Source organism: Rhyacophila brunnea, unplaced genomic scaffold (assembly GCF_057557595.1).
Source record: "Rhyacophila brunnea isolate RB1 unplaced genomic scaffold, BYU_Rbru_1.0 scaffold_113, whole genome shotgun sequence".
Taxonomy (NCBI): Eukaryota; Metazoa; Arthropoda; class Insecta; order Trichoptera; family Rhyacophilidae; genus Rhyacophila; species Rhyacophila brunnea.
In genome coordinates, this window is record NW_028232767.1 from 193,130 (window position 1) to 207,764 (window position 14,635).

Below are 14,635 nucleotides of genomic sequence, written 5' to 3' on the forward strand. Positions count from 1 at the left end.
GAAATAGTTCCTAATATCTATGTATAATATTTTGCCCATGTAAAAAAAACATCTAAATTATTATGAAAAAACCTTTTTCAAGTTCTAAAAAAGCATAAGAAAATAAAAGCTCTGATATTCTAAAAAATACATTTCGAGTTGTGATGAATAGTTCACACAGCTAATTACGACAAAAGAAGTTATTTGTAAAATTAAAATGAAAATAAAAGACAAGCACAACTGTTTTTTCTTTTCTTAATATTAAAAAACTATAACTCAAGAATTTATAAAAAAAACATGAAGAAATCTTATATAATCCTATCTTATATATATAAAACCATGATTTTTTACAGCTCTTTGACGTGTTTTTCAAAAATATTATCGACAGAATTCTGTGTTATTCATTAGTTAGAAGTTTCTTGCCTCGTGATAAATGAATTTGAAAATTCCTAAAACCTTTAATTCAAGTAAGATTCACAAAATAGTATCTTAAAATAATTAGAATAAGATCAATATTTTATTATATATTTTTTAATATTTTTAATTTATAGAAATACATCAAAAATCTGAAAAACCTTTATTTTCTATCCAGAATTCCTAAAAATATCTTCTTAATTTACTTTATAGATATTTATTTTAATTCACGCGGAAATTTTCAGTAGAACTCGTAGTCTAGTTTTTTACAAAATCTTGTTTTGACAAAAAAAACCAGTTAACTTTAACTATTTCAATAGAAAATTAAATTATAACCATACATTATTTATACAAATCTTATATAGATATCAATTTGGTCTATTTAAGTTCAAGATCAAGTATATTTAGACCAATAATTTAAAAATACACATAGCATTTATATGATATCCAGGACAGCATAGCTTATAATATCAATGAATTTTAGACTTTCGGTGATATATTTCTTCGTTTTTTTACAAACGATATTTTATCGGATCATTCTTTAATTTTGATTATTTTCTCATCTATAATTGCATTAAAAAATACTAGTTTATAGATATGTGTGGTGATATGGTTGAGTGGTTTACAAGTCGGACCCCAGTGCGAGGGGTCGCAGGTTTCACTTCCACCCACCCCACTAATTTCCGAAACGAATTTACTCTAAATAAAAATACCCAAGGGGGCGGCCATTGAAAAATAAAAGATATACCATAAAGCCATGAGAAATAGGTGGTTGCTATGTAAGCCGTTGAACTGTTCCTTTAGAATGAAAAAGATCATACACCGTTCAGCAAGGATATAGGTAAGTCTGGTTGTAGCTTGTAACTCTTAGTGATGAACAGTATACAAAATCTTATTCTTATCAAATAATGACGACCGTCTCTGTGAAAGGACCCAATTCACGGTGATTACGGGTGAAAATGAGTGTTGGGGGAGCTCCACAGAGAGACGCATCAATTAAGCAATAGTTTCTACTAGTATAAAGCAAATTTCCCATAAAGCAATAAAAAAAAAGTAAATTCAATTAGAATTTAAGTATGTATATATAAATATCGGTACGATTATCGTAAATTTCACAAAAAATTATAGCCGACTCGCTAATTTAGTCATATAATTTCATTCTAACCACATTTTGGTAGTTTTGATATTAATATTTTAACCAATTATCTTTTGTATAAATTTAAATTTTTTGCGTTTTATGGGCTCAGAGAAATTTTATTTAATGTTATTAAATTGCTGTGTAAAAATGGGAATTCTAATTATATATATTATCTTTCCTAGTCAAGCATAAAATTGGCAATATCAAAAACAATTTAAGGATTAAGTTTATTTTTAGTTGTTCACTTAAGAGCCATAACTAAAGATAAAAAAAATTAAAAGATTATATAGATACTAATTTCATTCAGAAACTTTTAGTTTTTAAATAAATAATTTTTGCGGTAAAGGAGATACAAGAAGTAAAAATTTATTTATACATCATCGTTAAATACCCGAATATATTTTACACGATTTAAATTAGTATTTTTTTCATATTAATATGATTTTTTTAATTTTTCTGAATTCAATTTGATCGTTCTGGATATTAGTTACACTTTATTGTGCAATATTAATAAACTTCAGATATATATTATAAGGTTTTAGATTTTCTTTCATGATATAAGTGTCATTTAGGACGAAAATCTGCTAATGATGTAAATACATATTAAAAAGCTAAAAAAATCAAGAAAAGGAGAAGTCGACTTGAATCAAAAGTATTCGGCTGTAAATGAACACATATTCATACAGCATATTTTTCAAGACTATGGGGTTGAAGTATATACAGATGAACGGATTTAACAACATGTACAAGATTGCCTGCAAAATCAAAAATACCGCACAGTTATTATCAACAAATATAGGACTATTATTTTTAAATGAGCCAAGATTCTTATTTACGCGCAACTTTTCAAATTTACTTTACTATGCTTTTTTGGGTTATACTATGGGTATATATAAAATAATTTAATGATTATCTGAATTTAAGGCATTTAAGACTAATCGTGCCTAATTTTAGATTCTTTATATAACACATGTAAAATATTTCTTACATTATCTAACCATTTGTAATTTTCTCAATACATCTTCATTTTTCAAGATATACTAATCAGCGTTTTTTTTTATTCTATTTATTGTACGTACACTTTCGTTTCCGAAGAAATTCTTTTTCTTTTGTATACGACTTATTTTTTTGAGATCTTACCATTCCATGTTATGATGTATGGTATAATTTGCAGTCACCTATGAAATATATTTATTCAAAGGTATTAAATTTATTTATTCAACTAAATTAATGGTTATAACAGTAGTTTTTATTCTCAAGCACAATTTGCTTGATTTCTATTCTCATAGCGTATTTATGCTTTCTTCTATCTTCTCCTCTCTGAAGTCTTCTTCAATACTTCACCTCCTTTTGAGACATATTAATTCAAGTTACTTTTTCAATTTCAAGGTTTATATATTTATCTTGATAAGGTTTGCGACTTCGAGTTCCTTAAGGCACCTTGTATAATTTGTGTCCTTATCCCTTCAAAGTTATAATATATAGGATATTATTTGTCTTTCACTTATATATTAGTCACAGCTTAGATTCCAGAAGATCATACTTTCACAATTTTTTTCGAATGTGTTTATATTGATTATTTTCACCACATAAATTTCAATCTAAATGAAACAGCTCTTTTTTTATCATATAATTAAATATAAAATCTGTGATACGACAATTTATTTAGCCTTTATTCTCGTTTTTATCTTGATTTCTGCACATATGCTTCCTATCATTTATTTTAAGGTGTGTCTACGGGTCTACTTGGTTTTTTTAGAAATTTATTTTTCTCTTCTATGAAGTGAAGACATCTTACTATCTCGTTAGTCTTCTTGTATAGTCCTGACCAAGAACTTTTTTATATCTGCTTGCCATGTAGACATCTTTTTTTCTAAAATCGGTACAGAAAATGTATCTTGATCTTTCTTCAAAGAAAGTGTGTCTGTCGAAATAAAATACAATCTAGCGTTTTTTGATGGTTCGATACTTCCATATCATAGCTAATACGAAGTTTCTAGTATTTTAAACGTTAAATTCCTATGCACGTCGAAGATTTTTAGATTTAATTTTCCACAATAAATACTTTTTTTGTTTTCATGCAAGCTCTAGAATATCTAGGCTAAAGGATAACTATTTTTTCTTTAAAAAAAATTATTTATAAAGACTAGGTGAGTCGCGTTTTCTTTAAAAAATTTTATTATTGCTGCTAATCTAAGTGATCGTTCTCTTTTTTGCACTTATGATTTTATTAGCTGTAAGAGGATTCTTTCTGATTTAAAATCTACATTTTTTACTCTGCGTCCTAGTTCATATCCTTTAACGTATAGTTTTTCTTTATTGGATGATTGCGTAGAATTATGTTTTTTAATTTTTATTTGCCTAATGCTATTGCCCGGCTTTCTAAAGTTCTCTAGTTCAAGATTTTTAGTAATATTTCATGATCATTTATGGCATATATTATACTACTATCATTCCGTTTTTTGTATTAATTCTAAGTTAAATAAATAAATTTGACCATAATCATTGCAAAAAAATTAAAAAAAATATTATCCGAATTTACACTAATTGGTTAAAATACATTTTACAGATTGATTAGCGTATAATATAAGCATTTATATAGCAATTTAAACCGTAAAAATTGTATTTAATGCAAAAATACATATTAAAAATATCACATGCATTTCATTATACTGAAATAGGTTCTTTTTAGATAAATTTTCTTTTTAAAACACGGAAAAAGGCACAGAATTGCATGAATTTAAGATCTATTTTATAAAATAAAAATAATTCATATAAACGTTTTTAGATTTAAAATATATTGTCGGAAAAATAAATTTTTAGCAATTTTTTAAAGGAAACATGAACCTATGTCTTATTTTTATCTAAGTAAAGAATTCATGTTTAGATAATTCAAATTTTATGAATTTTATATTTTAATGCATAAAAATTGTTGATTTTTTAATAAATAGCAAGTTATTTGATATGTTATATGTGCGATTTTTCTATTTCAGATTTTTTTCAAGTTTTTTAACACGAATAAAAAGTACCAATTGTAACAGAAATTGGGTTACGATGATGTATTTACAGTGAAAATATCAAAAATAAATAAAAAGTTACAGAAAAGTAAAATTATGAGAATCTATAAATTTTAGAAGCATTGGTAAATAAGTAGTATCAATAGAAAAAATATATCATGATGATACATTATAGAAATATTAAATGATTAAAAAGCCCTGATTAAGAATTACATACTTTTAGAAATGCTAATTTGCATATAAATTACGTTGCATGATAGAATAAACAAATTCTTTTGCTACTGAGTTTTTTTATATTTTTATCAAGAAATAACGAATTATTACGTATTTACCAAAAAATAAGAAAAGGAATAAATTTTTTTTTATTATTGCAGTTGAGTACGCGTCAATCGGTAGTCACCCATAAAATTAGGCCAAGTCAAATAGAAAACTATTTATATTGCTAGATTAAAAAAAAATAAACATTTAATATATAAGAAACAAGAGTAAGCTGTATCTGTACTATAAAAACGGATATTAGATAAATATTAGTTTATTTATATTATGATGGTTAATAAATTGTTTATGCTTAATATAAAAATCTTAAAATTACCAGGTATTTTTACATTTGTTTGTCTTTTTCTACTTAAATTTATGAAGAAAAATATATGGGCTATAATAGAATTTCGATGAAATGATTCGAATATTAAATTTAAGTTATAAATGACGGGTTCACTTAATCCTAATTTTATCATGTATATTCAATACGAAAGTGCGTCAAAAATAATATAATTTTGCATATAAAACGTATATATTGATCATTTATATAATTTTAGTTGGTTTTATTTAAATTTTATAGGGGTTTATTATTGGTGAATAAAATTAACTATAAAATACATAACAGATGCGGTTAAATACAAAGTAAACATAATTTAATTGATTTAGATTTGATGAGTTTTTACCACAAGTGATATGTGCAAGCAAAGCCCGAAAATAAATACATATCTAGGCTTTATGCAAAAAAAGAGTAAGAAACAGCATAAATATTGCATGGATCAAAATTTAGCCAAAAATCGAATGGAATTATATCTAAATATATTATATTTATTAGGATTTATTTGTGTTAATCTTTTCAGATGCCTTAAATACATAATTATATGAAATAGAATTGTATTTATCTCTACATTTCATGGAAATTGTAATTTTTTCAAGGCTCTAGACAGAGTATTTTAAAATGTATTTTTGCATTCGATCGTTTAAAGTGTTAATCGTATAAATTAATGCTATAAAATGGAAATTGTAAAGCCATATCTGTGCGTAGCTAAGTATTATATGCAAACAAACAATATATTTTCTCAGAATTTCTATATTAAAAACAAGAGAAAAACAAAAAATACTTTATTTTAAGCCATTTAGTAATAATAGAAAGAAAAAAAACCAAAATAGAATATATTTTAGTTTTAGGAAAACTTGAAATGCCAAAAAATAAAAATATTTTATTTTATAAGCATCCGGTCCCCAAATTAAACATAAATGCATATAGAAACTTACGTTTATATTTTTTTATAACCAAATTTTATAACTTATGTTACAGATGTAATCAGACTGAGTGATATTAAACACTTTCTGCAACTATACAAGATAGAAACCAAAGAAATACATAAAATTTTAAAGTTTGATGGACACTCATAGTGGTGAAAGAAAATCGAATAAATAAATTTCAAGTAAAAAAATGAAACTAGTTCTATGTTCTTAAAAAATCAACATGAACTAAAAAAGAACTTCTATTTCAAAAAAACGGACATATATCAAAAAAATAGTATATTTTCGCGAGTTAAATTTGTAAAAGTGCAAACTTGGCTAATAATATGGCATAAAACAAAGATTTATTTGCGATTAGCTTCATACAATTGATTGTAGATACCTAAAAAATTAGCACTTTTTTTGTGGATTAAGTTACTAAACAATATAATATTGAATTTTATTTAATAATTAAGGTTTACTTTAAAATTATATCCGTAATTTGTCTCTGCTGTATTTTAATGAATTAAATGTCTCGTAAAAAAATTAAGTATATTGATCACGCCAATCGGGTCCCCGCTGCGGATAAATATTTCCATTATATTAATATTGCTTTTATGACTTGCACTTGCGTTCGAAAATCGAATAAAATTGTTTCTGCAGGAAAATAGAGGGTATTTTTAAACAGAATTCTATCTTTTACTGTGGGCTGCCTAGCAGCTTTTGCTTTATTCCTTGTAGATAGGCGGCATCAATTACCAGTTGTGTAATTTAGGAATGCCCACACACGAGTAATACTTGAACTGTTAATTATTTTAATTGGGAATCGAAGTTCGAATATTAACATTACTCAATCATCACCACCAATAAATATTGCATTATCCCATAAAATTTTGAATAAAAACCGCATGATTGATTTGCATATAATTTTTTTACGCCTAGAATTCAATATAAAACTATACAAAAACAACATTTAGCCAGAAAATATATCTCTAAAAATTACTTATAGGATGAAAACAATTAAGAAAATTGTATTGATTCGTTTTTATGAGATAAATATAATTGACAAAGCTAAAATACATCTGTAAAAACGTATTTTATTCAATGTAAAAAATATGAAAATTATATTGGTGATCTAGTGTGTTTAACATAATTTTCTGGCTCAAGGGATGAGGCTGTTATATTAATTTGTGATTCACGGCCCACTAAATAAACATTTTACATTTTTTATAATGACAATATATAATTTATTATAATTATTTCTGGATATTTTAGAATATTATCAATTCATATAAGGTATAATTTATAATTATATTGTATTAGAAGAAATCCAATCGTATATTGGTTAGATGATAAAGCTATAGACTCAAAACTGTACGCTAGGATCAAATTATTAATAGATCATTATATGTATTGAATTCAAGTTCGAATAAAAATGTATAAAAATTACCGTTGTACATTGCGCGAAAAAAAAGTTTAACTGTATTGACCACTTCAATCGGGTCTCCGCTATGAAAAAAGATTCCATCATACTAATATGGCTTTGATTGCTTATACATGCGTTCGACAATCAGGTCAAGTTGTTTCGGTGCGACAACCAAGTATATTTTTAAAGACGAGCGTTTTGTTCTCAGTGGGTTGGCCTAACAGCGTTTGATGTGTCCCTTGTAGTAAAGCAACATTAATTATTTCTTTTATAATTTATCAGTATCATTGTGTGAGGACGATACAAACCTTTTATCGATTGACTTTAAAATTATAGGTCAAATATTTATACTACGCAATCATCGCCACTTTATACATTACGCAATATTTATCGAGCGCAGATATATGCAAATTAATTAGCATGAATATATTAAACGCGTTCATCGCAGAAATATTGTATTATTTGTAGAAATCGCAAGATTCATTAATCCTTATCGAAAATTAGAATAAATCAATCCAAGTATAGAATACAGCGATAAACATAGAAATTTATTATTTTATCTACAGTAATTAAAAGTTTTCTTAAAATCATATAGATGACAATAGTTATGGATACATGAAAGTGGATTTAGGCTACCAAATTTTTAATCCTTGATATATTTTGCATTCACACAAATCCAGTCCATTTAAAAATTTAGTATCCTTATTTTGTTACATTCTAAATATTTCAAATTAAATTGCTGTATTATTAGCAAAGACAATATTGCTTTCTTGCTTGATTTGAAAATCAAGACTATAATTGCACCCGTTCAAAAATGAATTTCAACAATGAGGAAAGAATCAATACCCATTTATTTACGTATCTATACGCATCATTAATAAGAGAATTAGAAACACCTGAAGCAATATTATCAGCCGGTAAAAAACTAGGAGAAAGACTAGCAGATGATTTTTTCATAAAAACAGAAGCAATAAAGATAACAGAAAAAGACATAGACAAAATATCAAATATCGTACATAATTTTTTTAAATTATATTTGGATTTTGATGTGAATATATCGATAGATAAATCACAAGAACAAGTTTATATTAGTTTTGATCATTTCTATCTTCTTAAACATGTTAAGGATGAGAGACATACAGCTTTTTTTGCATTGTTTAGAGGTATCTTAGAGACTATTTTTGAATTTATTTGTGTGTATGGTGTTTCGATTGAACATGTACATGAAAATATGCAATTTAGGTGGAAGTTGTCTTTTTTTGAAAAAGATGTGTTGAATCAAAAAATTATAGGATGAGAATTATATAACCTGGATCTTTTTTTTTCTTATTTTATTGTGTTTCTTTTTATAAATAAAATATTAATTTTTTTTTTTGCTTTTCAAATTATAAATATGTTATGTATAAAACCATTTATTTATTTCTCATTATAGTTATATATACAAATTTAGTGGAATATCAATTAATCACAAATAAAATGTAAGGTTCTAGTCAATATTTAAACACAATATAAAAATAGTTTGGATTACGACATTTTAAAATTATTTGATTGAAATTTACACACTATGGTTTATTATAATCAAATAAATCAACACTTGATTAGTTTCAAAATTATTATAAAAATTCAGATAATCTATTAAAAGTATACATAAGTGACATGACTGGATTTGTTTTTCTCAAAAAAGGGACAGAGTTTACTTATTACACCAAAATCGCGAAATTTTTTTTGCCTACGCTATAATTTAGTATGTTATAAAGGGAAACTATAAAGATATAAAAAAAATATTTTCTTTGTTTAGTACCGATAAAATCCTTTTTATTGTTTTTAATAGTGGACAGAAAACTTTAAATCGTTTGTGGAGGTTTTAGAATATTTTCACGTGGGCACAACAACTTTCGTTATTTGAATTTAGATAAAGTATCTAAAAGTATATATTGAACAACAAGATTACAGGTTAAATCTAGTTAGTGGAATTTATTTTTAAACTAAGGGCTAATACTTGAACTATATGAAAAGACAAGTAATAAATGAATGCTATTTTAATTTTATTAAAAACATTTATATTTGAGTAATTTTAAAAGTTAATTTATTGTAAACAACAAATTTTGATTGCAATATGATTTTAATTTCAGAAAGAATTATTAGCTAAAAATAAAGATTATACTACGGAAATACCAACATATTGTTAAAATATGTTGATCCGACAAAATCCAATTTACCAAAAAATGGGTAAAATCTTATTTATCACCCCAAATATACACAGAACACGAAAACCGTGTGTGTATCCAGCTACATTGTAGAGATTAATTTTTTTACTGTGTTGGCGCTTCAAAAGCCAGTGTAAATAGGTGATATTACATAAAACTAAAAATAAAACATACATGGAATGTTATACGCGTGAAATGTTCAAATTTACAATACTCAAAGTCATTTTTAAATACACAGGTAAACTAATGCCGCCTATCTGCTAGTAATACATAACATACTGGTAAAAGATCTATGGTAAAATAAAGCTAATGATCAGAAAAATATACAAATTTTGGCACAGAAATTTATTTACTTTATTTTCAAACGGTATTTCATGTAACAAAATCAATTTTTGAATGATGAGATGTTCATGAGGGTTGTTGAGATAGTTGACTGGTTCTAAAACCTTTGAACATCTTTAAATTTTTTTTTAAAATATTCAACGAAATAAATGCAATTTGTCTTTTTTTTAAATCTTAAATTTAGTCTCAACTCGTCTATCATGTCAAATTTTTCGTTTTAAAGATGTTTATGATAAATTTTATTGGTTGGATTTTATCACTTTTTATATACTCGAACAATATATATGATATTTGTTCAGGCATTCCAAATATGATAATATTTGGATTTCTTGTTGAGCCATCATATCTACATTGAAATATATAGATGTATATTTTTAGTTTTTTGTGTAGTGTTAATTTTTTTGTAATTACAAAACAGTAATTTTACACCGTAAACTAAAAAATATTTTTGGCGAGTATAGATTTTATTTTTTTTACGATCAAAGGCAGTAATTTCACGGCATAATTTAAAAAAAAATTTTGTTTGGTGTAGATTTCATTCTTTTTACAATCATAAGTAAGTAAATTTAAGGCATAATCTTTAGAATATTTTTGTTTGGTGTAGATTTCATTCTTTTTACAATCATAAGTAAGTAAATTTAAGGCATAATTTGTAAAATATTTTTGGAGAGTGCAGAATTTTATTTTTTTTACAATCATAAGTAAGTAAATTTAAGGCGTAATTTTTAGAATATTTTTGGTCGGTGTAGATTTCATTCTTTTTACAATCATAAGTAAGTAAATTTAAGGCATAATTTGTAAAATATTTTTGGAGAGTGCAGAATTTTATTTTTTTTACAATCATAAGTAAGTAAATTTAAGGCGTAATTTTTAGAATATTTTTGGTCGGTGTAGATTTCATTCTTTTTACAATCATAAGTAAGTAAATTTAAGGCGTAATTTTTAGAATATTTTTGGTCGGTGTAGATTTCATTCTTTTTACAATCATAAGTAAGATTACTATGACATAATTTAAATTTATCTATGGGATATTTTTATCTTATCGTTTTCTACTCTTTATCAACCGAGCAAAACATAGGAATTGATTAACTGAGCAAGACACAAAACTATTTTTCAAATAGATATTCTTTACAAAAATTGTTTAAATAAAATTAACAAGGGTTTCACTCAAAATATCACGAGCCATTTTTTTTTAATGCACACCAATTAAATACAATGTTCATAACTTGCATAGATATTACAAATTCATTGATATAGCCTATATGCAACAAAAATACTATATTTTCAATCATGTTCAATTTTAATTTTATTTTAAAATATATCTGTTGCTTAAAAGTTGGAGGCTCAAATTTCTAGAATTTATCTCGAGTAGTTGAATGAAAATTATCACCTTAAGACATTATGTTTGCAGTCAAAGCGAGTGATACAATGATAAATAAATCAAAAAGGATTGTATATATTGGATACTTCTATATATGATACCTTAATTTCACTTGTATACACTTAAAATTTTCCTTTTTTGGTAATATTTAGATAATATCTTAAATAAAAATTATAGTTTAGCTAAAGATTGCATTGTGTGTTTTGAATTGATAGTCTTACCCAAAAAAAATATTATTGTATTAAAAAATCGAGAAAAAAGAATGCACTACCCGGGAATCGAACCCGGACCTGGAGATTGGCAACCTCCCGTTCTACCACTAGACCAGTAGAGCTTGAAATAGTTAAAAATTGAAAATAAATTTGTAATATAAAGCCTGCGGAATTAGTCATCAAATTGTAGGGCGAATTAAGCAGGGTAGATCAAACCCAAGTAAATGTTATCAAATTTAATATTTCAACCAATATAGAATACACGATTTCAAATAAATTCATGATTAGATACAACAAAAAATAATGTATTTTGATTTGTGTCAAGGTTATTTGAATAATTGCCTTGTTTGATACCAAAACCACCGGTATTAAAATTATATTTGGAAATTTTGTCAATTTTAAATTAGAATTGTTGCATAAATTGTGCATTGATGAAGTATAAACCAATTTTTTTTTCAATAGATCTTCAAATAAAAGATATAATATATATAAAGAAGAAAGCGCAAAGCCTGTCTGTCGTGGAATATAGGAATGTAAAAAACATTTTGCAATCGGTTCTATTGCAAAATACCCGACCACTAATTCCGAACACCATAAAATTCAGCACTGATAGAGTTTTACTTTTATTTAAACCAAAAAAAAATACATTAGAATATTTTTTTAATCATACGCAAACTCAACTGAATTTATGCCTCGAAAAAAGTTTAAGTAAAACAAAGGTATTTCATAAAAAAGAAAATCTTTTTGACAATATCCATAAAAGCTTATTAGGAAAAAACACTACACAAAGCTTTTTAATTCAGAAAAAAGATATTGAGTATTATTTAGAATACAATAAAGATTTAAATAATGTATATCAATATAAAAATGAACGAGAAACATTTATAAATGTTGATTTAATTGGATTTGAAGGCAAGAACAATTATATTGAAAAAAGCATAGTGAAAACAGATGACAATGATTTTTACTATAATTTTACAATGACAATTAATATTTTTTATGCTGCACCGTTTGTAAATGAAATTTATGAATTGAAAGCTTTTTTTGAAATAAGTGAAATCAACGAAGATAATGGAATTTTTTATATCGTTGATGATAAAATTGCTATTGTTTCAGAAAAATATAAGTTTAATTTGTACAAATATATCGTGAGAATTAAAAAGTTGACAAATGAGTTTTCTTTTAAGTATATAAAGAAAATATATAATAAATATAGATGAAGTTATTTGAAACGGGATTTGTAATTTTTAATTTTATAATTCTGAATCATTATTGTTTACGGTAATATTAAATTCTCAGCTTCTGTTTAGTTTCAGCATCAATTTTGTAGCTATAACATTTACATTATTATTATTTGGGACATTAAATATATTTTCTCAGCTTCTGTTTAGTTCTAGCACCAATTTTGAAGCTATAAAAATTTACATTATTATTATTTGTGGTAATATTAAATTCTCAGCTTCTGTTTATTCTAGAACCAATTTTGAAGCTATAAAAATTTACATTATTATTATTTGTGGTAATATTAAATTCTCAGCTTTTGTTTATTCTAGAACCAATTTTGAAGCTATAAAAATTTACATTATTATTATTTGTGGTAATATTAAATTCTCAGCTTCTGTTTATTCTAGAACCAATTTTGAAGCTATAAAAATTTACATTATTATTATTTGTGGTAATATTAAATTCTCAGCTTTTGTTTATTCTAGAACCAATTTTATAGATAAAGCATTTACCTCATCATTTCTCGTGCCATAATTAAATATAAATCCCATATTTTTTTATCTCAAAATTATAATTATAAAAAATTACATTCAAAAATTTTCATCAATTACTTTCAAAAATAATGAACACGACTCACAATCAATAAAACCATCATCAAAATTTTGATAATCATAAACATTTCCACAAGCACATTCGATATTCCTGCAAAAATCACCAGCCGAAACTATTTTATATGGATCTCTGAAACGTCTATATTCACATTTAATCAACATTTCATCAATACTTTTTCGTGTACACTCACAAGACAATTTTTCATATGCTTCTTTTAGCACCATAAATTTTCTACCATCACACTTTGTGATATCGGGATGGTATTTTAATGTAAGTTTATGGTATTTCCTTTTTATTTCTTCTTGTGTTGCATTTTGGTTAAGCCCTAAAATCTCATAATAATCTTTCATTTTATTTTTATTATGATTGATAGTTAGTTTGTAATATCTAAAAAATTATTTCTCGTAATTTACAAATGGGTAAATAAAAGATTGGAATTTTTAGTAGGCTTCTTTAAAAATTATTCGTGACAAATATGCTGAAATTCAGATATGTATTTTATTATGTGTTAATTTGGTTTTTGATGTCTAGAATTTGTTGGTGCAAAACTTTGGTTGATTTATGAGAAAAATTTGAACAATAATTCAACCTTCCTTTCATGATCATTAATTCAAGTGTTTTTCTCAATCCTTTTAAACCTTTCTTACGCATCTTTTCCTTTCAAGATTTATTAATTCAAGTGTTTTTCTCAATCCTTTTAAACCTTTCTCACGCATCTTTTCCTTTCAAGATTTATTAATTCAAGTGTTTTTCTCAATCCTTTTAAACCTTTCTCACGCATCTTTTCTTTTCTTTTCAAGATTTATTAATTCAAGTGTTTTTCTCAATCCTTTTAGACCTTTCTCACGTATCTTTTCCTTTCTTGACTCATTAATTCAAGTGTTTTTCTCAATCCTACTGTTTGAGTGTATAGTTCTTCTTTGATTGAAACCTCTAACTCCTTAATATGCGACTTATGGCATTATATGTCTTCATCATCCCATGTTATGTCGTACTTTACTATTCGCGTTCTGCATTTGTACACAGAGTAGGGGAAACCCCCGAAGCAACAATTATTTGTTTGGGTTAATTTGGTTTTAAATGCTTAGATTTATGATCAAAACTTGGTTGAATTTTATGATATTTGGGTAATATCTATTATAATGTCTATAATTTCCAATCCGTTCTTCTGTGCATATCTTCA

At 25.4% G+C, this 14,635-nt stretch overlaps 1 non-coding gene across 1 annotated transcript; it reads right to left on the reverse strand.

Annotated features, from left to right (window-relative positions):
• Positions 1-11,667: 11,667 nt before the first annotated feature.
• TRNAG-GCC (transfer RNA glycine (anticodon GCC)) lies at positions 11,668-11,738 on the reverse strand. The gene has a single exon. It is a non-coding gene; the product is annotated as a tRNA-Gly (tRNA).
• Positions 11,739-14,635: the final 2,897 nt, after the last annotated feature.